Source organism: Mirounga leonina, unplaced genomic scaffold, assembly GCF_011800145.1.
Source record: "Mirounga leonina isolate KUSES-001 unplaced genomic scaffold, KU_Mleo_1.0 Mir_418, whole genome shotgun sequence".
NCBI lineage: Eukaryota > Metazoa > Chordata > Mammalia > Carnivora > Phocidae > Mirounga > Mirounga leonina.
The window spans coordinates 21,317,870-21,343,185 of NW_023270739.1; the positions used below are offsets into that span (position 1 = coordinate 21,317,870).

Below are 25,316 nucleotides of genomic sequence, written 5' to 3' on the forward strand. Positions count from 1 at the left end.
ACCTCGGCATCGAGCCCCTCCTGCCTGAAGCACAGCAAGCCGGGGCTGGGGGCCTCATCCTCCCATTGTCCAGCTCTGCTGGCCAGTCCTGTGCCCTCACCGGTCTTCCAGCTTCGATGACTGTAGAGCACGCACGTCTTTATTGTTGGATATCCCAGCCACACGCTACTCAGACACAAGTCCCAGAAACCTGTCCCTGTGAGTTTATAATCACACCTTCGAACAGCTCACCCCTTCTACACTCGCAGAGGTAATTCTGGGATACAGTGGGGGCCAACGTGACTCCGGGCCCTCCCACCACCTCTGGCCAGAGCCATCCGGGTGATTAAAATGCAAGAGCATATGTGGGCAATGGGGGACAGAGGCCCCAGCTGACATCACCGTGATGGTTCTCTCCATTCGAGGGCACTCGCCGTGCTGCTTTTAGTTCCAATCTTAATTTATTTTAATTATGATTAAATACATTTAATCATCATTTACACAGTTGTTTCCACATACAATTACGCTTCACATTCTATCACCTCTCTGCCTCCAACAAATTCTGCCCCCTCTGGGACACTGGAAAAGATTCTAACGTCACGACTGGGAAGCATGCCCTTCCAACAATGACCAACGTATTCGCAAATTCATCCAAATGAGTGTTTCTATCACCAGAAAAAAAGCTTTGAAATTAATTCTTTTTTAATTCTTTGACGCCTAGAATCTTTAATGAAGTGCTAGGTCTTAACATGCAGGTACAATAAAGTCCAATTTATCTGGCTGCCATCATTAGGAACGCGGGTGATTCAGACTGCATACTGTGCTTATTAAGCAAAAAGTCCAAGAAAGTGTTCATACTTGAAACTGATGTTTGATACATTATTACGCCAACGGAGACCTGCTCTAAGTTAAAGTATTTCATCAGCCTAACCTCCTGTAGCCGCATCCCCACAATCCCCTGCTTAAAATATACAGAACACACGAAAGAAATTGCTACAAACCTTTTAAAAATATTCCCCAAATCAATTTTTTGCTATTAAGAAAATGCTTCTCTTTCCCCTTCCCCTGCCCAGACCTTATTTTGAATGTATACAGTTTGCTCTGGTCTTGTCACGCCATTCTTTATGCAAAAATCAAACCCTGCACTTTGAGATTTAGGAGGATCAGCCCGCTTCTGCTCTTACAAGAAGAGGTGCCCCTCAGCATTAGACACTGTGCCTTCCGCGGGCTCCCCCTCAAAGACGGCAGTCACACCCTGGCCAGACCCACCTCCAGGCCACTCCAGAGAACAAAGCCACCAGCTGGTTGTCCCCTGCTCTCCTCTCCCTTTGTAATTTACAGCCCAGATCTTGCCACACTGGAGTTTCGTTAGATATTTAAAACAGTTTGTCCAATTTGAATAATATGCATACTTCCTTTTAAAGGAAGTGAGGGAAAAAATAGGTTCACCATGTTGACAAATTATTTTCATTAAAATTTTTATTATATTCTCCCTTCGATATAAACAAGACTGGATATAAGCTCCTCAAGGTTTATGATTCTTATATAATGATAAAATGAGGTTTACAAATTAGGTGCCTCCTGTGTCCCATTCAAATTACTGAGTAATTTCACATATGATAGATGATGTGTTTGTTGAAAGATGTCTCACAGTCACGGAAAGGTTATGGCAATGACTGAGCCAATGTAGCCCTTTTGAGTAAGATGTGTTTATACCACCATACCCTGTAAAGATTCAATTCTCTCCTCACTTCTTTCAATTTTTTTTTTTGAGTGTCCATGTTATGCCAAGACACCATCTGGGAATTTGGGAGATATCAGTGAACAGAAGAGATGAAGACCTCTGTCCTCATGGAGCTCACATTCCAGCAGAAGACAGGCCATAAACAACAACAAACATAGGAATATTAACTGTCGGAAGAACAGCGCGATGGAAAAACACAGCCAGAGCAGGTTAAGGGGGTGGGAGCCTGGGGGGGGGGCGGGGTGTGAGCAGAAGATCACGGAGCACCTCACTGAGAAGCTATGGGTTGAGAAATTCCTTTGTTAAAACAATTTTTGGGGTACCTAGGTGGCTCAGTCGGTTAAGCGGCTGCCTTCGGCTCAGGTCATGATCCCAGGGCGCTGGGATCCAGTCTGAGTCCCTCATTGGGCTCCCTGCTCAGCAGGGAGTCTGCTTCTCCCTCCCCCTCTGCCCCTCCCCCTGCATGTGCTCTTTCACGGTCAATAAATCTTTAAAAAAAAAAATTTCAAAATGGGTAAAATCATTGCTCTCATACAGACATAAAAATGCAGACATGGTAAAGATTTTATTCTACTCACTAATCAAGGAAGGAACTAGGCAGACCTTAGAACAAGTTAAAAAATAGCTGAACAATAGAAGCATTTGTAGATCAAAAACAGTGAAATGAATGCACACATGGGGCAAACCTGAGGGTGGGAGAGAAGTCAACTGAGCCCTGAGAGAGAACAGAATTTGCATGTCTATAGACAATAGCTACTTTGCTGTCACTTATCTATAATTAACAGAGTTGTAAATTAGCTTCCCAGAAAATCAGAACCACATCACCCAGAGAGTGCACAGTTTTTCACTGAAGCACAATTATTCCCTACAACCCGCAGCAGCGAGAGAGTGAGCCACTTTGTCTGTTCGGAAGGTTACAGAGCAGGTAAGAGCGGACTCCGGAGCCCGGCCCTCTGGGTTCCAATTCAAGTACTAGTCCTGCCTGGCTCTGGGACGTTGCCCAAGTTCCTTAACCTTTCTGTTATAATAAAAGTATCTCTCTTACAAGGCTATTGTAAGGATCACTCAAATTACTCATAATGCACTTGAACTACACCTGCTACCTGGTGTTATTGAAATGTTTACTATTATTTTTTAGGCAATAAGGAAACCTCTTCATAGAGCATGTTGTGAGGTCATTTGGCTTTCACCTAGCTCAAAGGCTTCATTTATATATTGTAACACCTTGGTTTTTTGTTCATTAGGCAATGACCCCAATGAAGTCACTGGAATCCAAAGAGAATCTTCAGCTCTTTGGTGACTGCTTATGAAGTGACTTGAAATATGCTTATATTTGGTTTTTCAGACTATCATCAAAAATGAAAGGACAAAAATTTTTTAATTTGAGAAAACTGGGATCCCTGGGCACATACTTGCTGACTCCAGCTTAAGAAACATTGGTTCAAAATGCTGAGCCTGAGGCCTCCCAGCTGCTCTGAGCCCTTGGGTGCCCACACCTCCCTTGGGGCTAATTCCACCCCACTTCTCATGCTCCTGGAGGGGGGAGGGCCGGAAGGCACGCAGATGAGAGCTATTGGGTCAGAAAAAGAGAAGTGTTCTAAAGTGACATCCCAAGGGACATCTGTGACAACATGCTTATGACTGCTGGTGCTGGAGCCCACACGGAAACATTCCCCAGGCCGGTCAGGGCAACAGGTGCAGAGAGGAGAGGGGCAGAACTGGCCACGAGTAAAGGGCCTGTCTTCTGGCAACGGGGAGAGACACCTAGGCGGACTGAGCGTTACCTCCCACCCCCATTCTGTGTCTTCAACCCTTTTGCTTTTGAAGACTACAAATACTATATCCTCGATTCATCCTCGAATCTGGATGGAGCGGCACAGAGAAGGATGCTAGCCCCAGCGATCCCGCTCACTAGCCCTGGTGCCCTCCTCTGCCTCCTGGAGCGCCGCGGGGCCACGTGGCTCTGGCCCAGCTTCAGCCTCTGCACAGCTGTCCCTCAAGTCAAGGGCACTAGCCCCCAGGCCCCGGTCCCACTAACTCACCTCCGGCACACTTTCTCTGGCCCCTGGGGGTCTAATGAACACCCCGCACAAAGGAAGAGAGAGCTGCTCCCTCCCCAGGGCTGGGAAAGACCCGCACTGGTTAACCGCCAACCGGGGCTCAAACAATAGGCACCATGGGCCAAGGGGACCGAAAGGCCACCCAGCGCCTCCCATGTGAAAGCAACGTACACATACACACAGGTGCAAACACACTCATGCCAGGAAGCTTTTCAGCATTTCTCACAGTCTGCCTCACACAGTTAGTCGTTCATTGATTCATTCATTCATTCACTCATCTGTCTTTTCTAATTCTAAGAGCCTTATCTTTGCCTTCTCTGTACCCACTGGGTACTTTTATTAAGCCCTCGCCCTCCATCAAGCCCTTTCCCTGTATTATCTCATTTAATTTGTACAACACCTCTAGGAGTTAAATACATTTACCGTTCCCACTTTGTAGATGAGAAAATGGAGGACCAGCCGTGGAAGAGCAGGGGCCCCCTAGAACAGTCTACTCAGTGTGTGGCCAACACACCCGTGCTAACTGCTGGTCACCGGCCCATGATAAGAGGAGTATAGAAATCGAGAATAAGAGTATAGAGACTTCTGCAATTTGTCATTATCACTACATCCACGTATGTGATCAATGTAGGTTCATCTTACTAGCACAAGCGATGCACTAGTCAGAATCATGAAGTGGGACCATGCTAAAATGTGTGATATTCAAGGTTTTTCAACTGTAACCCAAAAGTATACAAAAATCTAGACTTCACTGATTTCATTAAAAGATTTAAATACAACTATAACTTTATAGGAAAAATTGTGGGAGCTGGCAACCAACCAAGGAGTTCCTTTAAAAGCAGCAATACTTGCTTTTAGGTGAATGTTAAAAAAATTAATATCCTGAGTTGGTGGAAATGGGGTTTTAAAATCTCTTTTCTAGTGCCGTCAACATTCCTCAGTGAGACTGGCTTCTCTCCAGTGTAATTGAAACAAAACACAAAAGTAGTTTAGATATATCATCTCCTGCAGGTAGCATTATTGTACCCAAACTAGATTAAATTCATTAGTCGGCAAGAAGCAAACTTTCTCCGTGAAAAGTTCAGTGTTGACAAATAGGGTGTTTGTTCAAAGTGTGTTTGTTCAAATCTCTAGCTCACTTGCAAACTTTTTGTTTGGTTAAAATTACTACATGGCAAAAAGTTTCTGGTACTAATAATGATCTTCTATATTAATTGCCTTTGCATGCACTTTCAACGACTATGTAGTTTTTTGCAATTTTTCTCATTACACTTATTCTAATTGCATTTGTTGAAATGTCATTTCATGCCTGTAAAATCTATCATTAAAAATTGGGCTGTTATTTTGATATCTTTGTTTTTTTATTTTTCTTGTGTGTCCCAAAATTATCAGTCCACAGTGTCTCAGAAATTTTAAAAACTAGTCCTTTTCCACTGATGGCTTGAGAAGTACTGGTTCCAAATGCTGTCTCAGTGAGTACGGACCTTTGCTTTGCTTGCTGACGTATCCCCAGCTTAGATCAGTGACAGGTCACCCTAGACACCCAACGAACATTTGTCTCAGGAGTGAATGAATACATAAAATTGAGGATAGCACATGCCACAGCGTGTGCCCTTACCTGCTCTGTAATACTGCATGGAACATATGAGAATTAGGATTAGGCTCTTTGGAGAAGGCTATCTAGAGAAAGGGAGTGAGAGCACTCATCCTTCAAACTACAGGGTGGGTAAAATTTTAAAGGGGTGAGAGAACAGAGGCAGAAGTCCCCCACACCAGGCTTGAAAGCATCAGCAAAGGCTAAGCAAGCATTAGGCTGGGGGGCTGGAAGGAAATGCACCTGCAATTTACCCAGAGGCAACCTCCCCCACTTGAGCCTGAAGAACAGAAGTCACCCAGGAGCAGGGGTTATGTGCTCCCTCCGGGTCCCTCACGCCTCCAGCAGCTGCTGGGCTGAGAGAAGACTCGGTTCTACCCACCACCTCCAGCAATGTCTGGGCACCTGGAACCCGCGCCCCAAGGTCAACACACAGGAAAGCTAATAGGGTAAATTAATGCTCAGGGACCAGCTCTTTGCTAGGGGTCCTGGTAATTTTGTATTTCTAATTTGGAGGGGGTGGTACAAAGACGGTCTCTTCCAACTGCTTAAGCTGCAAACCCCACAAAACCTAGGCGGGCCCCTGGGGGAACCTCTCTTCACGCGCTGCCTCTTTCCTCCCAGAAGCTGCTTCTCCTCCTCTCGGAAGTGGGCATTCTTCCTGTCTGCCACAAGGTGGCGCCAGACAACTTGATGCGAGACGGGGCTGCCCAGACTCTGCAAAGAATGAGGTTTTTGCTGCCATTCTTAGAAGTCGAAATACCAACTTATTTGTTCTTCTTTCTATTGATGGCAACCTAACACTTCTCTTTGCATGTTTCTGGTTTCAGTTTTAAAGTTACATTAAGGTGGGAGTTGAGGGGACAGAATTCTTGATTTTCTAAAGTTTACATATTGTGGGAACTAAAGAAATGGGCCAATGTAAAAATAACAATTTTAGTCAGAAATTAGAGGGCTCAAGGAAAGGAGAAAAACTCCTGTGTAAGAAGCAAACAACGCAGGTGCTCCATAAGTATGTCTTTTTGCTTGCTAAAAACTTGAATGGTTAGAGAAAGGAAGCTGAATGTTAACACTTTGTCAACATTCAAAATTCTCTTAATTTCCATTCCTCTGTCCAGAGGAGCACCTACTAAGTGTTTGTATACCATTATATTATCAATGTCCAAGAGAAAGGGCAAAAACCGTTTCATTATATGAAACAAACCTTAGGTACCTCAGTCAAGGAATTGGAAAACAACAATTTGTATTGAGATCGACAGTAACTCAGCACAGAATACCTTTAAAGCATTAAGTAAGGACAGCGTTTGTAACCATGCAGCCCACACTTGAAGTCTTTATTATTTTTATGAGCTGGGATTAAGATTACTTAAATTTATTTATTCTTTTAAAAGATTTTATTTATTTATTTGACAGAGAGAGCACAAGCAGGGGGAATGGCAGAGGGAGAGGGAGTAAGCAGGCTCCCTGCTCAGCAGGCTCCACCCCAGGACCCCCAGATCATGACCTGAGCTGAAGGCAGATGCCTAAGTGACTGAGTCACTCAGGTGCCCCTACTTAAATTTATTTTCAAAACACATTTTAATTATCGACTGCTACATGTAAAAAAAAAAAAAAAGAAAAGCCAATCTGTGAGGCCAAGTTCAAGTCTCTTAAAGCTCTTTCTACTTACTAACAAATGTTTGTATTCTCATTCATTCTGTGAATACCTACAGACTATCCATGTTTAAAGGGCAGGATAAACAGGGAGAGGGAAATTAGCCATTGCTCAGTCTACTTATTTACCGTTTATAATAAGTTGGCCATGCTCTGCAAGTACAGTTTTACAATAACTCTTCCATCTGAGGAAAGAGACGGGGGTGGGGGGGTGGCGGGGGGACGGCACTGTAAAAGGGACCCATGAAACTGCTGTCTCTGGGTAAATTAGAAGCAACTCCATCGGTTCATCGGTGACTTCTCTATGGGTGAATTTCCTTTGGAAAAGTAAATGGATGGCTACATTAACTCTGGCTGGGAAAGCGTGTTTGAGCCATTCTACTTCCTCCCACATTTGTATATTCATGCCATTTCCCACCCCACCCCACTATTAGACAACCCTGCCCCATCTTATCCCCCATTTTCAGATAGACCTGCACTGAGATGGAAAAGGGCCTATTTTCCCCTCTATGCTGCCTTAACCCAGGCACCTCTGTGTTCCCTAACTGGGCAACATTCCCAAATTTCCTAATGTTCCTGGTACAGAGTTCATTCTTTCTGGGCTTAAAGAAAAAACCGTAATCAATCCAGAGGGTTCATAAATAATTGGTTGCCCCAGAAGCACACACCTATTTCTCTGTACCTCCAAGAGGCAAGTCCATGTGAGTGAGAGCCTGTATGGGAAAAGCTCAGCACAGTGCCCTGTTATGAGCCTTCAGCAAGGCTTACTGTTGTTTTTATCTGTGCCTTCCATGGAGCCTTCCACAAGGCTCCCACCAGTGCAGTTACTTAGTATTAGCCATCCTTACTGGAGTGCCACCCAGCAATTCCAACATGGCACCTGGCAGACAACAGGCATTCTATAAAAAGGTGTGCAGTGAATCTAAGTTTCTTTGAATCTCAATTTCTTTACCCTTAAGGTGGGGACTGTAGTATCGGACTTCAGAGACTCTTCTACAATGTGCTAATAAGCCCACACATAGAATAATTCTATTATTCTTTTTATCTCCGAAGAAAGATGGACTTGTCCACTTTTCCAGTGTCTTCTGACTGCAGGAGCCCTGCTTCTCCCCATGTGGCTTGTCAGGTAGACACACACACACACAGAGTGTGTGCGTTCTGCAGTCTTAAACGTACACATAACCATTTAATCTCTTCTTTGAAAACATCACACACAATTTTATTGGGCAGTTAAAGGAACACAAGCCTGCTAGATCAAAGCAGCCAACTGGTCACCCAGCCTTCCCCAAATGAGGCTGTAGTTCATTATAGCCACTTGGTTAACCACATCCACTTCCCTCGTATATCAACATGCCCAGGAAACAGATTTAGAAATCCTGGGCACTGCAGGGAAAAATCTTTTCAGGTAACCCACCGTACTTAAAGAGCAGACCACGTCTTGAAAGAGGAGTAGGACTATAAAACTCAGAGGTTCCGACAACCTGGACCTGTCCCCAGGTCCCCCTCCACAGAGTCTCCCAGGGAAGCACAGCTTTACTGACAATATCTTTTCTTGAAACAGACGGGTTGTTCCTTCCCAGACATTTTTGGACTAAAACCCAAACGTTCACTTTCTTTCCAATTGTTTTTTGTTGCCTGTGTTTTTTGCGCCTATCTTAATTCTGGCCTGAAGCACGTCCCCCTTCAGTTCTCATACTTGGTAACATTCAGCTTCCTCTTCTGCAGGTTGCAGGCAGGAAACTGGAAAATGGGCCACAGGAAACCTGGCCTCCTACATCTGTCCCACTTTGTAATTGCAGCTCTGGTTTCATTTTGCTTTGTGTGTCAGCTCGGTTTTAACCCTCAACATGACGGCCAAACTCTCCTTTCTGGAAGAACACTGCTATTCTTATTGCCCAAGAAAACTCACTGAGACTTTTGTTTCCTCCCCAGAATAATTAACCCTATGAATTCAACAGAGGAAAAAAATACTAAGCAAATTCTCCTTCAACAGTAACCATTTGGATCAAAAGCATATGGAGCTAGAAAAATGATTCATTAGATGTGATAAAGCCACCAATAAATCCCCAGTGCAAATCAAGACTATTTTATAGTACTATACACAGAAGTTATTTTAGATCAGTTGGATTACCAGTGGTCCGAGGCTCCCTGACAAAGTTTACCTCGTGAGCTTTTGATAAATAATGTATGAAAAGAAGCTATACTCACACCTCACTATAATTTCTTTCACTATGACACTATTTCAAATCCTATTTCTTAACAATTATCGCCATTAGGTTGAACTATATGAAATTGTTCTTATGGGTCCAAAACAGCCAAATACCCACAATCTCATAGAGTCAACTTAAAGCATATAATTACATACAGAGGACACACACACACACACAATCACATCCCCAGGGTAGTATCTTCTTCCCTTGTTTGGTCCAGACTCTTTAGAGAATCTGAAATTCTCTAGAGGTGGGGGAGGTAAACTCATGCAAAATACATATAATTTCAACAGGATTTGTAAAACACTGAAATTAATTTATAAATCTCAAATAAAGAGCTCTATTCTAAAGGAAATGTGAGGTATGTCCTCCCTGACCAGAAATACTGAGATTGCATGGAATTCAAGAAAACGGCTGAAACCTGTCCCCCCCAAAAAAAAATCTGTTACTTTTAAATAGGAGCTTTTCTTTTTTAATGCGAACATTTGATGAGCATTTATTATGTACCAGGCCTTGTGCTCAGTGTTTGATACGCATCTAAATTTAATACTCCATGGGGACGTCATGACTTCGAAAGGTGAAATAAGATGCTCGTGGTCGCAGGAGTAATGTGGACAGAGACTCCTATCCGGGGGCATCTGGCTCCAAAGTCCAGGTCCTTAATCATCACACTCAGTTCCTCCAGCAGAGGCTTCATTTCTCATATGCCCACTTCGCTGCTTCTGAGAGAGAAGCCTCATTTGACCTCAGGGGGAGAGGTCACATTCCCACTACGAATCAAATCAGGAAATTTCCTCGTTCATTTCGGACTTTGCCTCATCTGTGACTCCAGTTATTCCAACTGGCTCTGTTTTAAGAAAGAAACTGTGAACCCATGCCACCATCATTTTTTTAAACCAATTTCTCTTTTTAAAAAGATCTGTATATGGGCGCCTGGGTGGCTCAGTCGGTTAAGCGACTGCCTTCGGCTCAGGTCATGATCCTGGAGTCCCGGGATCGAGTCCCGCATCGGGCTCCCTGCTCGGCGAGGAGCCTGCTTCTCCCTCTGACCCTCCCCCCTCTCATGTGCTCTCTCTCTCTCCTTCTCTCTGTCTCAAATTAAAAAAAAAAAAAATCTTTAAAAAGATCTGTATGTTGGCTTAGACATGCTCCAGGTTCAATCCACGCTAAATAAATCAAGGTTGACTCTTGATTGTGAAGACAAGGCATGAGAAGCAGTCCCTTCTGTCCCTTAGCTCCCCTTCAGCGAGAGAGACCATCCTGCTGCTCGGTGTGGGCACAGAGAGCAGCAGAACAAGAGGATGAAAGTCAAGAAAAGAAACGCGAAAGACCTAGCCTGCTCCGGAGACACGGTCCAAAGCCTGCATGCTTTTCTAACAGCAGAAGGAATCATGGGCGACACTTCACCTGCGAATAGGGACAGACTGGGAACCCCCCCGAAAACCACATGACAATACCCAGCACAGCACGTGCCCCCGGGCAGGAGCTCAGAATTGTCCCTTTAAAAACAAACACCTCCGGGGAGGCCCTGTTGTTTCGGGTTCTAAGGGAACAATGTCTGGGATTCTGTGGAGGACCGTGACAAGCACACGAAAACAAAACGCTGTCTTGCATTCAGCACAACTTACTGAAAAATCTTGCTAACGGTCCCGACATGTGAGCTTCCATTTGATGAGCTCCCTCAGTCCCAGTGGGTATTTTTTTTCCCCTCCCATACTCCCCGTGATTCTTCTATTTCGTAGGCCTTTGAATGAAAAATCTTTTACCTAAACTTCTGTACTATTCATATTTTAAAAACCTGATCCTGTGCACAAGGGGGAAAGCTGGAAATCGGAACATAAATCCCATCGCAGCCGCACGCAACTTCAAGAGTTGCATGAGCTCAGGCTGGGAGGTCAACTTCTCTCTGTTTCAATTTCTTTATCAGTAAAACAGGGATAAGGCCAACCCTCTCCTCCTCCGTACAGGAGTGCTATCAGACTGAAAAACTGTACGAGGATTTTGAAAATAAAAATCCAAGTTATCCTTTTGGTCAAAGCCCTGCACAAATGCTCTTTAAAACGGGAATGGAACAATGCCTTCAGCTTCAAATCAAACCTTCACAGAGGTATTTTTTAAACCGATGGTTGCCTTAACGTCAGGAAATGTTTGTTTGCTCACTTTGCTACGATAGTTTTACAAAAATCAAAAATGAAGGAACTCTCACATACTGCCTCCACTAGAATGAAACCATAATCTCTCAGATGCACTTGAAAGAATAAGAAGTCGGTGAAGGCCAAAAAGTCTATACCCGGCACAGTAAGAAAACTTCTGCATGATACAAAATGATGGTGGATTTTCCACATCCAGAAACTAAAACATTTCCTGCCAGAGCATCCTCCAAACCCTTCTATTGTGTTGAAACTGTAAAATCTTTCTAAATCAGGACTTCCTCCTATTATGCTCTAGAGGCGTCTTTCTGGGAAGGGTAGATCCAAGGCAAAAGGTAGGAATTCCCGCAGCACCACCCAGTGGAAACATTAGAAAAAAAAAATGCAAGATAAAACACGTTTCGTCAAAGAAAATTCACATCTTCGCTCTTCCAGTTAAAAATCCGGACACCGCTCTCCTCCATCAGTGGCAACCAGCAATACATTCTGCTCAACCCGAGGGCCCTTCCTCCCGGGGCCGTTCCTCAAATGCCGCCCGCCCGCAGCATCACCGACATCGTCCTCCCTGTGTCTCTCACACCTGTGCACACACACGGAGCGGACGCCGGGGTGGGGGAGGAAGGAGGCCCGGGGGGGGTCAGGTGTGGGCAGCGACACCATCTCTTCCTCTCAGAAGGATTCCCAAGGGACCCCGGGGACCGGGAAATCTGCACAGCTGTGCTCAGCATCCCAGTCCTGCCACAGCTTTGGGCACTTCCGGCCAGAAAGGTAACCATCTGTGCACCTTCCCCTTCCCGGGCTGGGCCACCTCCAGCATCTGCCCTGCAACCCTACCCCCCTAGTCCCACCCCCCGGGAAAGGTACAGAGCCTTTCCTCGTGGCCCACATCTCCTGTCCCTCCAAATCGCTCTCCTGTGTGACCGTTCTGCTCCCCTGTCCTACCAAGGCCACCGCGGGTCCCCCGGGCTGCCCATGCTCGATGCAGTCCCTCTACCTCATTTACGAGCATTAGAACACGTCTCTCTTCCCCAGGGGCTGCTTCTCATGCGTGCATGACACATCAGGCTACTAATCTTAGGAACCCTTGACCTTCTCCCTCCAGCTTTCCTTCATGGCCGTAGTAGTGGCCCAGAGAGGGAGAGAAGTCCTTGTCTTCCCAGAGAAACTTCTCTCGACTCTTCTGTAGAACTTAAAACGATAAAGTATCATCTCTTCCATCACTTCTAGATGGTTAAGTCCCCGAAGAAAACTGCCCCCATGCAGCACTCCCGGCAAAGTTAGTTTTTAGTTAGTTTTCCCTCCTGGGGTAAATCTACTGAAACCACCTTAAGAGAAAAAGGATACTCGTTAGCTGATCTCATGATGTTCTTTAGGAGCATATGATCAGTGTTAAAACTTTATTAAAAAACGCATTTTTGGGGCGCCTGGGTGGCTCAGTTGGTTAAGCGACTGCCTTCGGCTCAGGTCATGATCCTGGAGTCCCGGGATCGAGTCCCGCATCGGGCTTCCTGCTCGGCAGGGAGTCTGCTTCTCCCTCTGACCCTTCTCCCTCTCATGCTCTCGGTCTCTCATTCTCTCTGTCTCAAATAAATAAATAAAATCTTAAAAAAAACAAAAACAAAAAAACGCATTTTTGAGCTGCTGATTTATGAATGGCTCATAATAAGATAAACCTTTTCCTTTTTCTGAAATTTAACATATGTCAAAATGTGATGGCTCCTGGAAAGGTCCAGATTCAGCGGGCTTATATGGACACGAGCTCGTGTTTGGGTCCTGCTCTACACGGTACTGCTGCAAACATGGTTAGGAGCTGCTGGTACCTGGGACATCTTCTGTAGAGGTTGTTGAGAAGTACAAAGTGCCGCCTCCCACGGACGGCTAGCTAAGCAAGGAAATGGACTCCTCTGGGCTTCTACATTCTGTGGGCACTTCAGCTGCGCCTTCCTTCCTTCCGTGCTCTTCTCAGCAGAACTCTTTCACGGTTTAGGAAATGCAAATGCGAGGCATCAACATTTTTACATAATCTGGTATAATATACTCACTTTGCAAGGGATCTATAAAAAACAGTGACGCTGCAGTCTTCCAGATGTCATCACCTGCTCATGTGGTGGACACCTGTGGGGGATTTTAGCTGCATCTCAAGTAGTGAAGGTAGGCCAGCCCTTTTATGGTTTTACTGTCTCCACATGCATATGTTTCTCTCACATTTTTGTGCCTTTTGCTGCATGTGGTGATTACGGTACCAAATGCAGGGGTTCTTCTAAACTTCAATAACTTCTCACAGAGTTCTTTTTCACACGAGGCAAAAATATAATGGCGGAAGGGTAAAGTGGCGCACAAAAGGCATCTCATTTTCCACCAAATGTCTATTTAAAAATCGAGCCCGGGGGTGCCTGGGTGGCTCAGATGGTTGAGCGTCTGCCTTCGGCTCAGGTCATGATCCCAGGGTCCTGGGATCGAGTCCCACATCGGGCTCCCGGCTCGGCGGGGAGCCTGCTTCTCCCTCTGACCCTTGCCCCTCTCATGCTGTTTCTCTCTCGCTCTCTAAAAAATAAATAAAATCTTTAAAAAAAAAAAAAAAATCGAGCCCGACTTGTCGACCAACTACAGTAAGGGGAGCACATTTAAAATACCTTGGTGTTCATGGTGAGGACAGTTATTTCTAAGACAACCGGTGCAAAAATAGAGAGTGATTTCAAAACTCTCCCAATGCCTTGTATTTCAAACCTATTTACTAACCCCCCACAATGCACTGAATAAGTGAACAAAAGAACATGAACACAGTCGCCAAGTGGAAGACCGATGGCTTCCTCATTGGTGTCTGGCTAATGTGCACGCCTATGTCCCTCGAGAAGCCTGCAACAGCATCTGAGGGAAAAGACTGGCTGTTGGTGCATCAGCATCAAATGGCTGATACACACCCCAAAGTGTCCTCATGGCCCTTACTTCCCATCCGGGAATCTGCTGTCCACTAACGTGGCTTGACCATTTCCTGAAATGTCTCCTACAACGTGATACTCCACTTTTCCAATAATTGTTCCACAAGACTATACTAACTGTAAAAAAAAAATAATAATAACTAAAGAAACAACAGCTGGATCCTGCTTTAGAGGATCTTTTCCCCCTTGCTAAAGAAAGTCACCCTTTTTACATTTTCATCCTCTGGAGCATGTCTGGTCTTCTATGTCAAGGTCTTTTTTTTTTTTTTTTTTTTTTTAAGATTTTATTTATTTATTTGAGAGAGAAAAAATGAGAGAGAGAGAACACCTGAGAGGGGATAGGGTCTGAGGACGAAGCAGACTCCCTGCCGAGCAGGAAGCCCGATGCAGGACTCGATCCCAGGACTCCAGGATCATGACCTGAGCCGAAGGCAGTCGCTTAACCAACTGAGCCACCCAGGCGCCCTATGTCAAGGTCTTAAAGTTTCTACTTTTCCTGAAGACAAATTAGGTCTTAATATTTAGGTTAAGAGAAAAAAAAAGGCAAAGGATGTGGCTAAGGCTGGCAGAGGATGCTGTTCTTGTGGTTCAGCTCTGATTTAAATCAAAGCAGGGAAATGCTCTTATTTAAGAGCAGTGACTCTGAGCTTTGGAGAACCCCAGTGTACTCGGGACATTTGTTTGATTCAAGGCATCTTCTAACAGCATATGCATTTATAATAAAAATAATTCACTTTAAGAAAATGTTAGCACTCTTCAAAGTTGCTCAATTTATCCAAGTATCATAAATGCACTAAAGCATCCAAAGAAGTGAATTAAGCAAAGGTCAGGGAATATTGAGGGGCTGACTGAGTGATGTTTTTGCCTCGATTATCAAAGATGGGCTTGGCCCATCGACAGGCATTCCTGCCCTCCACTAGGGGCTCAGCACAAGATGTGACGACATGTCTCTGCCTGGGGTTTAATCCGTTCCAATCCTGAACTCAGAATGTCACCTGGAGAATTTGGAGATGTTCGTTTAAAATGAAAATATGAAATAAAAAGAAAAAAATGAAATAAAAATAAAAAGCAATGTTCTACCACCCAACACCTTCTGGTCTAAGTGATCAGTTTCTAGGTCTTGGAAAACAGGCAGAGACATTAGCAGAAATAACTTCCCTACCAACGCACATGGATTCCAGATTCCAGAAGATTTCAAAACACAAAACCGTACGAGCACAAGGAAGTACTGCACCCAGATATGCTCTTCCAAGTACTACCAAAAGGTTTGCTCCCTTCTTGTGTGTTCTTAATGGGACTTGCTGAAATTAGCAATCTCCACTTTCTCCTCTCCTATAAATTGTTTTTTTTTTAATATTCAAGTTTTCTCTGAGTTCTCACAGTGAAATAATGGTTCTTTTGGGTGAGAAGTTTAGCAAATGTTCCCTTATGCTCCCATCCTCTCTCTTAGGGCTCAATTCCTCCATGAGAACAGCCCCTCTGGATGTAGGAGGAGCAAACGGTGAGATCACATTGTCCCACTCTCTTCGACTCACGCATTCCTCTTGTCGCCTACGTATGCAGACACACACACACACACACACACACACACCTGTCAATGCTTATCTTCTTCACTTTCAAATGAACTCCAACAACCAGGGCTTATATTTTAGCCTTGAAAGGAAAACCTTCCAAACTCCAACAAGGAGAAAGTGGGGAGATTACATTTCCAGTTCACTGAGTATGAACCAGAGAAGTGCTCTTCTTAACTGTGTTAGAAAACTGTTTGACTATATACCCCTTTTCTCGCTTAATCGAGCATTCTGATCTTCCTGGGCCTTAGGATCATCATTCTGAGAATGATGAGAACTTACAGATGCAGACAGTGTAAGAGAATCCTTGCTGTTTAATTCTTACAGAGAATTCCTGAGCACATCCTGGAATAAATTCTGGGCTTGTTTTGTTGTTGTTTTACGCTCTCTCTTCTGACAGTGAAATGCAGGGAGAGAAATCCGCTTAATCATACATTCTGGTAAATCAAGGTTTGACTATCAACAAACTACTCTTTGGCAAAACCCAGCTGAAAATCACAGGGGACCCAGCCCTCCTTCACCAAAAACAATGTAGATATTAGTCAGTCATCCTTTCAAATACACAGAGTCTTTCGTTATTCTCAAAATCAATCAGAAATCAATCAGAAACATCATTCATTAATTACAAGAAGTTACAGACAAAAGCTACACACAGGTTTTAGTATAAGTGAAGGACTTTTAACAGCAAATACTATGGAATGCAGCCCAAAGGAACTACGAAAACTTGGTCAATTGAAGTCTTGATGAAAGACCAATGCTAGTTGCTCTAGAATGATCAGTTTTAACATGGAAAGAATTTCACATCAAGATCCTTTCAAGCTGCACTGACCTATGAATTACTTAACTGTTAACCAACCATTCCCAGTATAACACTGGTAGCAACAAGGCTGATGTTTGTCCTCTCAGATATTAACAAACTTGTTTCTGTACATCTACTGTTCTTGCAAGTCTGGACAAAAATTCTGGAAAATTACATCTCTTATAGAGGCTCTTCCTGGCTGTCTTTATGATTTAACCAAGAGATAGGCCTCTTATTAATCCAAGTAATTCACCATCTAGCAAAGGGTTGGATTTATGCATGGTAATGAGGTGCTTTATCATGTCCAACGGCAAGCTTTCCCCCTTCAGATTGTTTATAATTCAATAAATGCCAGGTACTGGACAACGTGCTGGGATAAATATGGGGATGAGAAAAACAGAGCAGGCCCAGAGGGAGCTTCCAGACTGAGGGCCGAGACAGACGTGAAACACATCATGACGCATCCGTGGGCAGGTACCTCTCACACTCCGAGTCTAATGGATTCAAGGGTTTGGCAGAGGCTTTGGATAACAAGGGAGGCTGGGCTATCAACTCTACTTGGTTCCTGAGTTTGGGATAATGAATATTAAGGAATAATGAGGGACACCAGCCCTATCTCTGGAAATAGAGATCTCAAACTGTTTAGTACCTGTGTTTGGATAGTGAGAATCTGGAGAGGGAGAATTTGGAGAGGGTACAGAGGAAACCTGTTAATAAATATGGCAGGGGCTCTGAAGGCTGGGACGGATGACTGGAGGACGGTCAGAGTACCAGCCTGGGGGCCCAGCAAAGGCTGAGCCTTGGAGGATGGCCACAAACTAGCCAAGGAGAGTGAGCACAATCGATGGGAGTAGGGGCAGGAAAGGGAATTCTCAGGAGAAAAGAGCATTTGGAAAAGCCAAAGGGCACAGGACACCTGTGAGGAATGGAAGAAAAGCCAGGGTGGCCAGCCCAAATCACAGCATGCAGCCTACACAGAGGGTTTTGGTCTTTACCCTGGCCAAAGCCGCTGGGAGATTTTAAGCTGAGGTGTGACACTGTCAGACCTGTGTTTAAAGGACCAATCTAGCTTGTGGGCAGACAAGGGACTGAAGAAGGCCAGAGGGAATGAGGGACCAAGCACAGACACAGCAGTGGAGGATGGAGAGCCTTTTCAAAGACTATAGAAAGGAAGGAACAGGGACTGAACCTGGTGATCAAAATCTTTTCTTGGCCTACTCAGCATCCAATCCAGAGACAGTCACTGGTGTCCCCAAGAATGAGGCAATTGTGGGCCATTAGAAATGAGTGATGCTTGTCACAAACCTTACAAAAAGGAGGAAATGAAGCACGGCAGCGAATAGCAACATTCCCTCGAGTGTTCCTTATTCGACAAGGGGCCAGAATGGGATTGAAGGGGAAATTTATGGGGAACCCCTTTTCCCACCACAAAATACGTCGCTTAAATTGTTGTATATGCCTGAAAGCTGGCTGTCTGGGGAGGACAGCAAAAATTCACATCACGTTTTCACAACTCTTAGAAGAATTCAAGTTCCTCACTCCAAAATAGTAGTACAATAGAACTTTTGACTTGAAAGGGATTATCCCAGCCTCTACACTTCAATCACTTCACCATCCAGCCAGAGAAACTGAGGTTCAGGAAGGTTAAGAGATAGCCCCTCAACACAACTGCTCTTTTCTGCAGCATACATATTACTTTGGGTTAGCTTATACAGTATTAAATAATGTAGAAGGGATTTTTTCCTCCTATGGTATTGCTGAGGAAATCCCCACATTCTGATGATTTGTTTTTAATCAAGCAGATTAAATAAAAATACTGCAGTATTTTATCAAGGTGTTCTGGGGTTTAATAACCTACATGGTAGAATCATGAAATTGCCATAATAAAAAGAAATAGCTAGGGAATGTTTCAGGTGATGAAAATAATCTCTATTTGGAGGTAAGGGGTGGGGATTCCATGGGTGTACACAAAAATATTGAGTATCTGTCCATTTCCACGTATGAAATTATACTTCAATTACAAAAAAAAAAAAAAAAGACATCAAGGGTCTCAGATTCCTTGTTCTACTGCTTAAAGGATTCCTGACCTCAGTCTAAGAGAAGTCATGTTTTAGATAAGTGTGTTTTATACCTACCCCATCATTTCCACATTTATACATGGAAAATTAGGAATTATTCTTAGATATGGTAGTTTTAAAAATACTATGATACCATGTGCTTTAGAGGCTCTTTTTAGAGCAGGTAAGTTAATTTTAGTCCAACTCAAATTAGAATATATTAGTAAAACCATCATCTTAATTTCTTTAAAAATATACAAATAAGTCTCGAAGACAAATTATAAAATAATCCCATATTAACTCTTATAATAATTACTTTCCAGGAAATACAAATTAAAACACATAATCGATGAGTTAATAATTCCTGGTGGCAATCCAAGCCAAATTACAATTTATTGAAATGACCAAGTCAAGGTTTATTTTTAAACTGCTGACACTGGGGCGCCTGGGTGGCTCAGTCGTTAAGCGTCTGCCTTCGGCTCAGGTCATGATCCCAGGGTCCTGGGATCAAGCCCCGCATCGGGCTCCCTGCTCGGCCAGGAGCCTGCTTCTCCCTCTCCCACTCCCCCTGCTTGTGTTCCCTCTCTAGCTGTCTCTCTCTCTCTCTCTGTCAAATAAATAAAATAAAATCTTTTAAAAAAATAATAAAAATAAAAAAATAAACTGCTGACACATACATTAAGTTTCCAGTAACGGATGAAGGCCATTTTTATTTTGGTTATAGGTAGGAGTCAAATTTCTGCAATTACTTAAAAGACTGATCTACCATTTTTGAAGGCCTTTAGGATTCATTAACAGAAGGTTACACACACACACACACACACACACTAATAATTCCATTTACTGGGGCAGCACTTTAAGTGGCAAAACCAGAGTTTTGTGCCACAAAACCATAGTCTCTCTGCCACGATTTCAACCAAAAAGTTGGATGATCTTAATTCAAACTGGACATGGGCAATAGTCATCTTGAGCTGAAAAGGCATTGAAAACATCAGTTTCAAAGTTTGGAAACTCTCCGGATATAAAATGAAACAGCAACAACTAAGAATTGTCACAATGTACAAGAGGCGACTTCCTCCCACCTTATAAAGTTCAAGATACATTTTCGGTTTAACCTAGCTTCTCTTTTTCATCATCTAACATTCTACTTTGATGTGTAGTGCCCTGGACTTCCTGTTACTACATCTTGATATTCTACTGCAAATCATGACTCATTCTTAAATCATAGAGAAACTCATCAAAATCCCAAATTTCACAGCACATATGAATTCAGTCTTCTACGAGGTCAGCATTCTTAGAACATTACTTGGGGCCACAGAGACACAAACACTGAACAAGTCCATGTAAAAAATTATGTCAATCTACTGTTGAGTCAACACATTTATTAGATCAATAAATGCATGCTCTATGTGCAGTAACTTTAGTCTTGGTACTAGTTTTGAAAATGTGTTACATGGTATGTTAAGTAAAAATAAGTTACAAAACGAAGTATAGTGTGACTCCAATGAAAAGTTTTATGTGTGTGCGTGTGTGTGTGTGTGCACGCACACACATTCTAGAAGACTGAAAAAATACACACCAAAATGTTGACAGTGGGATTACGGGAGAGGTTTATATTTTTCTTCGTGGTTTTCTGAATCTTCCTAACATGATTCACATTAATATTTTTTCAAAACAGAAAAAAACCTACCTAACCTTTAGAAAATATGGTCAGGCTAGTGCAATCTCAAAGAGGTTATAAATCAACCTACAAAGATAAAGGGGAGCTATGGATAACCAGGATATAAAAAGCTCTTGCCTGAAACATACAGAAAAATCTGACAGCAGTGGCAGCTTTCATTCAAATGACCCATGTGCTCGTGTGTGTGGTGTGTGTGTGTGTGTGTGTGTGTGTGTGTGTGTGTGTGTAGGTAGGTGGGTAGGTGGGAGCAGGCCCTTAGGAAGGCGCAGAAGCCAGCTGCCTGCACCCAGAGTGCAGCCAAACAGACAGAGAACCCACTGCTTTTAAAGTTTAATGAGGAACCCCAGTTCTGGGGGAACAGGGAGATGGCTGAATCATTCTCTAGGACTGGAAAGGAGCAAAGCCATTAATTCAGAAGCAGTAATTCACCATCAGCCCCCCCACCCCCCCCCCCAAAGAAAAGGACTCTACTCCAGGAAGTCACATCCTTGGATAATTTTTTTTTTTAGTTGTGGGTTTGTCAATAGGTAATGTTTTGCAACATTGGGGTTTTGAATCAGATAGATGTATAAACACAACTGGGTAGCACAAAGCACACAAAACCCAGTATCTGACAACTAAGAAAGGACTATTTTGATTTATATGCACTGACTGGAAGGACTTTAAAACCAATTTCAGGAAAAGATTCAAGTTCCAAAAAGTTACTACAAATATAAATTTCAAAATATGATCTCAGAGTTACATTTACTGTATATTAGCAGTTTTAAATTATTAATTTTTTTAAATAAGAAGAGGAGATCTTTAATAAATGTTTTAAGAAACTTCAAAATTCAAATGGGGTTGAAAAAAAAAATCACTGCTCTCCTGTATCTGGACGATTGATATTCTAGTCTGAAAAGCATTAGTACCAAGTAAGTGAGGTTCAGAGAGTCTAATTTAGCTCAAAAAGGTAAACCATCACAATTCATCATTTAAATGTCATTCTATGGCATATTACTGACCAAGAAGAGAGAGCGAGGGAGAGAAAATTCATGCACAGTGTTACATATGTGGCAGAAAAGTGCAACTGACAATTTGTAAATGTCCTATTCATTGAATGGATACAGGTAAAAGAGTCATCATCATCATCGTTAATGTGAGTAAGAGTTTCTCACTGTGGGCACTACTGACATTTGGGGCTGGAAAACTATTGGGGCGGGGCTGTTCTGTACCTTGTTGGATGTGTAGCTGCATGCCTAACTCTCTACGGACTAGATGCCAAGAGCACCCCCTCTGGTTATGACAACCAAATGTCTCCAGATATTGCCAAATGTGACCTGGGGGACAAAATTACTCCCCAAAGTCTGTTTATCCAAACTGGTCTGTAGTTCACTCAAAGGGGCCTCTCCTGCAATCTGGAAAGTTTTTTTTCTTATCTATTTGTCATAAGTGCTGTGATCCTACCCATAGCTTTCAATGCAACAATTTACTGAGCATCTACTCTGTGCCAAGCTGTGTTAGGGACATCCTGTACTCATGTCCACTGACTCACACCCTGGGTGGGCTGTTTTTTGCACATGCTTTGCCACCAGAAGAGAAATACCAACACCTCAAAACCCCTCAGGAGTATGTCCTTGGGGAGCCTAGGTAGCTCAGTCGGTTAAGTGTCTGCATTCAACTCAGGTCATGATCTCATGGTCCTGGGATCGAGCCCGGCATCAGGCTCCCTGCTCAGCGAGGAGTCTGCTTCTCCCTCTGCCCTTCCCCCTGCTCATGCTCGCTCATTCTCTCTCTCTCAAATAAATAAAATCTTTAAAAAAAAAAAAAAAAGAGTATGTCCTCAAGCAGCATGTCCTTGTCAATACAGGAACCCCACAGTTCCATTCAGGTTCCTTAAAATTCCTTACCCTTTTAAGCAACTCTACACATTTCCAACATTTAAAGGTTCAAAAAAGGGGGGGAGGGTAAGGCCATAAGGCCTTTGCTATATTTGGCATAGAAAGACCATCAGGGTTTTTGTAGGCAGGATCATTACCGGAAACTCTAAAAACACTTATGGACAGTCTTCTTCACTGTCTGACCCACATGCCCTCCTAACACAATTTGTAATTTTATAATCCCCATAAATTGAAACTCATAACTGACCTATCCCAAATAAATGTGTGCCACAGACAGAGAAAAAGGGAGAGAGATCAGAGGGCATTTTGTTTGGCAATAAAGCAATAAGGCTCAGAAATCGATTTGAGCTCATTAATAGATGCCTGGAACACGCTTTAGTTTCTCACCTCCTCTGGCTCCCTCACCCCCCCGGGGCCCCCTCCAACAAAGACACAAGCACAGATGAGAGAGGATGGGGGTGTCTGAGCTGCTTGGGCAATAGAAACTTCACACGCACACACACACCGTACGCACAACCAGGAAAGAAAAACCTTTAAGTCTGAAATCCAAAATGGCCCAACTGACTTTAAAGTTTTCAAGATACTGCCCTGAAAAAGGTTGTCGGGCAGCTGCACCTCTAAGTAAATAAAGCGGTGACTTGTGTCCCTCTGCAGCGCACCGCCCGCCCGCCCCCCCCCCCCCCCCCGCGGGGCTGACAGTGGTTGCACAAAACCCCTCCTGTGCCGAGCAGCGGAAACTCCTAATGAGATTAGTTGGTGTGTGTGCAGACATTACTTAGCAGTGACTAAAGGGGCTCTCTCTTCCTGCAGCAGCCAGTGGAAAATTCAGGGCACTTTTTCCCCCTGCAGCAGCAGAATCCCTGTAAACCCTCTCCCCAGCCAACTCCAACAACAACTCAGCCTCCCCCAGCCCCCCTCCGGCGGGGGTGCTGGGGGTAGTTAAAGACTGGCCAGGGGCTTCCAAACGCGGGAGGGTAGGAGGGGGCCGGCGGGGAAGGGGCGGGGGACCCCTCGAACACTACAAAGGAAACTGTAAAAGGCGCAAATACATAAACCTGAGAAGGAGCAAACCAGTTTCTTTGTGAGCTCCTCTAGTGAGTCATTTTCAAGATGCTGTCGGCTGCCAGTTTCAAAGCGGAAGCGCATGGCAATTAGTCTTGCCGTTTCCAGACAAGCCAGAAACTCTCCCGACACTCGTTGTTTTTTTTTTTTCTAAAAAGCCCCTTTTGCAGTTTCTGAAATAACATTTCTTACTCCCACCCCCACCCGCCACCTAAATGCAGCCTGTCCTCAGGATGATTCGGTTCAGAAAACTGTAACAAAACTGAGCCCTCTTATTTGTCTTTTTTAACTCTCCAAAATTTTAATTCCTCCGCCCAAAAGTTACAGTAGCATTACAGGCCAACATTCAGTTGCAAGCTGAAGAGCCCCTTCCTAAAGAGCTGGGGGCTCCCAGACCGTCTGCTGCCCGGTCCTTCGCCAAAATCGTGTCCAGTAAGGACTCTGCTGGCTTTTAAAGGTCCACCTGGGCGTGCGCCTGGGGGCGATGACCCGGGCGGGGGTGGGAGTGGGGGGTCACCTGCCGAACGAGAAGGGACGCGGCCCCCAGCCCCGCGTCTTCGCTCCCTACGCCCTCGGCTTCCCCCCTCCACCCTCGTTCTCTCCCCGAATCGGAGCATCGGTGCCCACTGCCACCCCAGGGGAGTCCCGGCCCCAGCTGGAAGGTCGGCGGTGGTCCAGCATCCAGGCACGCAGTCTGCCCCGTCGCCGTCCCTCCCAGGGACCCTAAGTCTCACCGTGCCCCCCCCCCCGCCCCCCCCCCGCGCGCCCCCTCCTCCGAGCTGCAGCACAGCCCCAGGGCAGGGTGCCGCCGGCGCAGGGTCGGACGCGGCGCGGAGCTCCAGCGGGGCCGGCGGCGCGGGCGTTGGAGCATCCCCGCGGCGCCCCCTCCCCAGGGCCGCAGCCCACCCCGCGGCGCCCACCAGCCCCACCCCCACCGAGCCAAAGAAAAGAAAGAAAAAGCACCCCGACGAAACTTTGCAACTGTCCGAGCAACAGGCAGAAACCCTGCTACCTACCCAGATGTGGGGGAGCTTTCAAGATCCTTCTTCGGGGGAATTTCTAGGAGGAACCGGGCGAAAGCCCCCGACTTTCCATGCTGACAGGCGTCTGCAGACGGTCTGTTGCTCTTGTAATGAGATCCTGATTTTTCCCCCCTTTTTTTTCTTTCTCTCGCTCCTCTTTTTTTTTCCTCTGGTGTGTGTGTGAGAGCAGGAAGTTGGAGCAGTCAGGCCGAGCCGGCTCACTTCCTTTACTGCATTATTCCCCAGGCGGTGTGCAGTCTGTGTAAACAGGCTTTTCCGCCCCGCGCCGCGCTCCCCGGCCGCGGCTGTGCGCCGGGGCTGGCCGCCGAGGCCCGCGCATACTCCGCCGCCTGCGCCCCGCGCGCTCGCCCCGCACCGCGCCGCGCCCCCGCCCGCCGCGCGCCCCGCTTCCTGCTCGGCCACCCCAGGGGAGGAGCCTCCGGACCCTCTGCGACTCCGGGCGGCCGCAGCCCCTCCCCAAGGCGGGGGGGGGGGGAACTGCTCGGCCAGAAACCCAGAGAAGCGGCAGCCCCCACCCCCACCCCAACCGGGGCGCGCGTGGCGACCCCGGGCGGCGGCGGACCCGGGGATCCCTCCTCTGCCCGCAGGGTCCCTGCGCCGGGCACTGCAGTGGGGTCGCGCCTTGCCCAGTTGGCCTGGGCTGGAAGGCCCGAAGCGGAGAGGCCGCTAGACTGGCTGTTTTCTGTTAGCTGGAATGGCTGAGTTGTGGGGCAGTGGGGCACGGGGAGTGGGGTGCAGCGTTAGGTGGCTCTAGGCACAGAGCTGCTTTTAGCGTGGGTGGGGACGTGACTGCTTAGGATGAGATGTTGGATGTGCAGAAAAGGAGGCACGATTTCTGTCTGGGGATGCACACAGTTCCTGTCTGGGATTACAAAAAAAAAAAAAAAAAAAAAAAGC

General features: G+C 45.3%; 1 protein-coding gene across 5 annotated transcripts in view; it reads right to left on the reverse strand.

Moving 5' to 3' along the window:
• The window catches only part of ELK3 (ETS transcription factor ELK3), a 68,166-nt gene extending 43,410 nt beyond the window's left edge, over positions 1 to 24,756 (reverse strand). For 2 of the 5 annotated variants that reach the window (XM_034987796.1, XM_034987795.1), the window contains exon 1: positions 24,393 to 24,755. The gene's annotated coding sequence lies outside the window, so the exon portion shown is untranslated. Of the gene's footprint in view, positions 1 to 24,392 lie in introns of all 5 variants that reach the window. The other 3 variants (XM_034987798.1, XM_034987793.1, XM_034987797.1) reach the window with 2 other exon arrangements.
• Between the last annotated feature and the right edge of the window lie 560 nt (positions 24,757 to 25,316).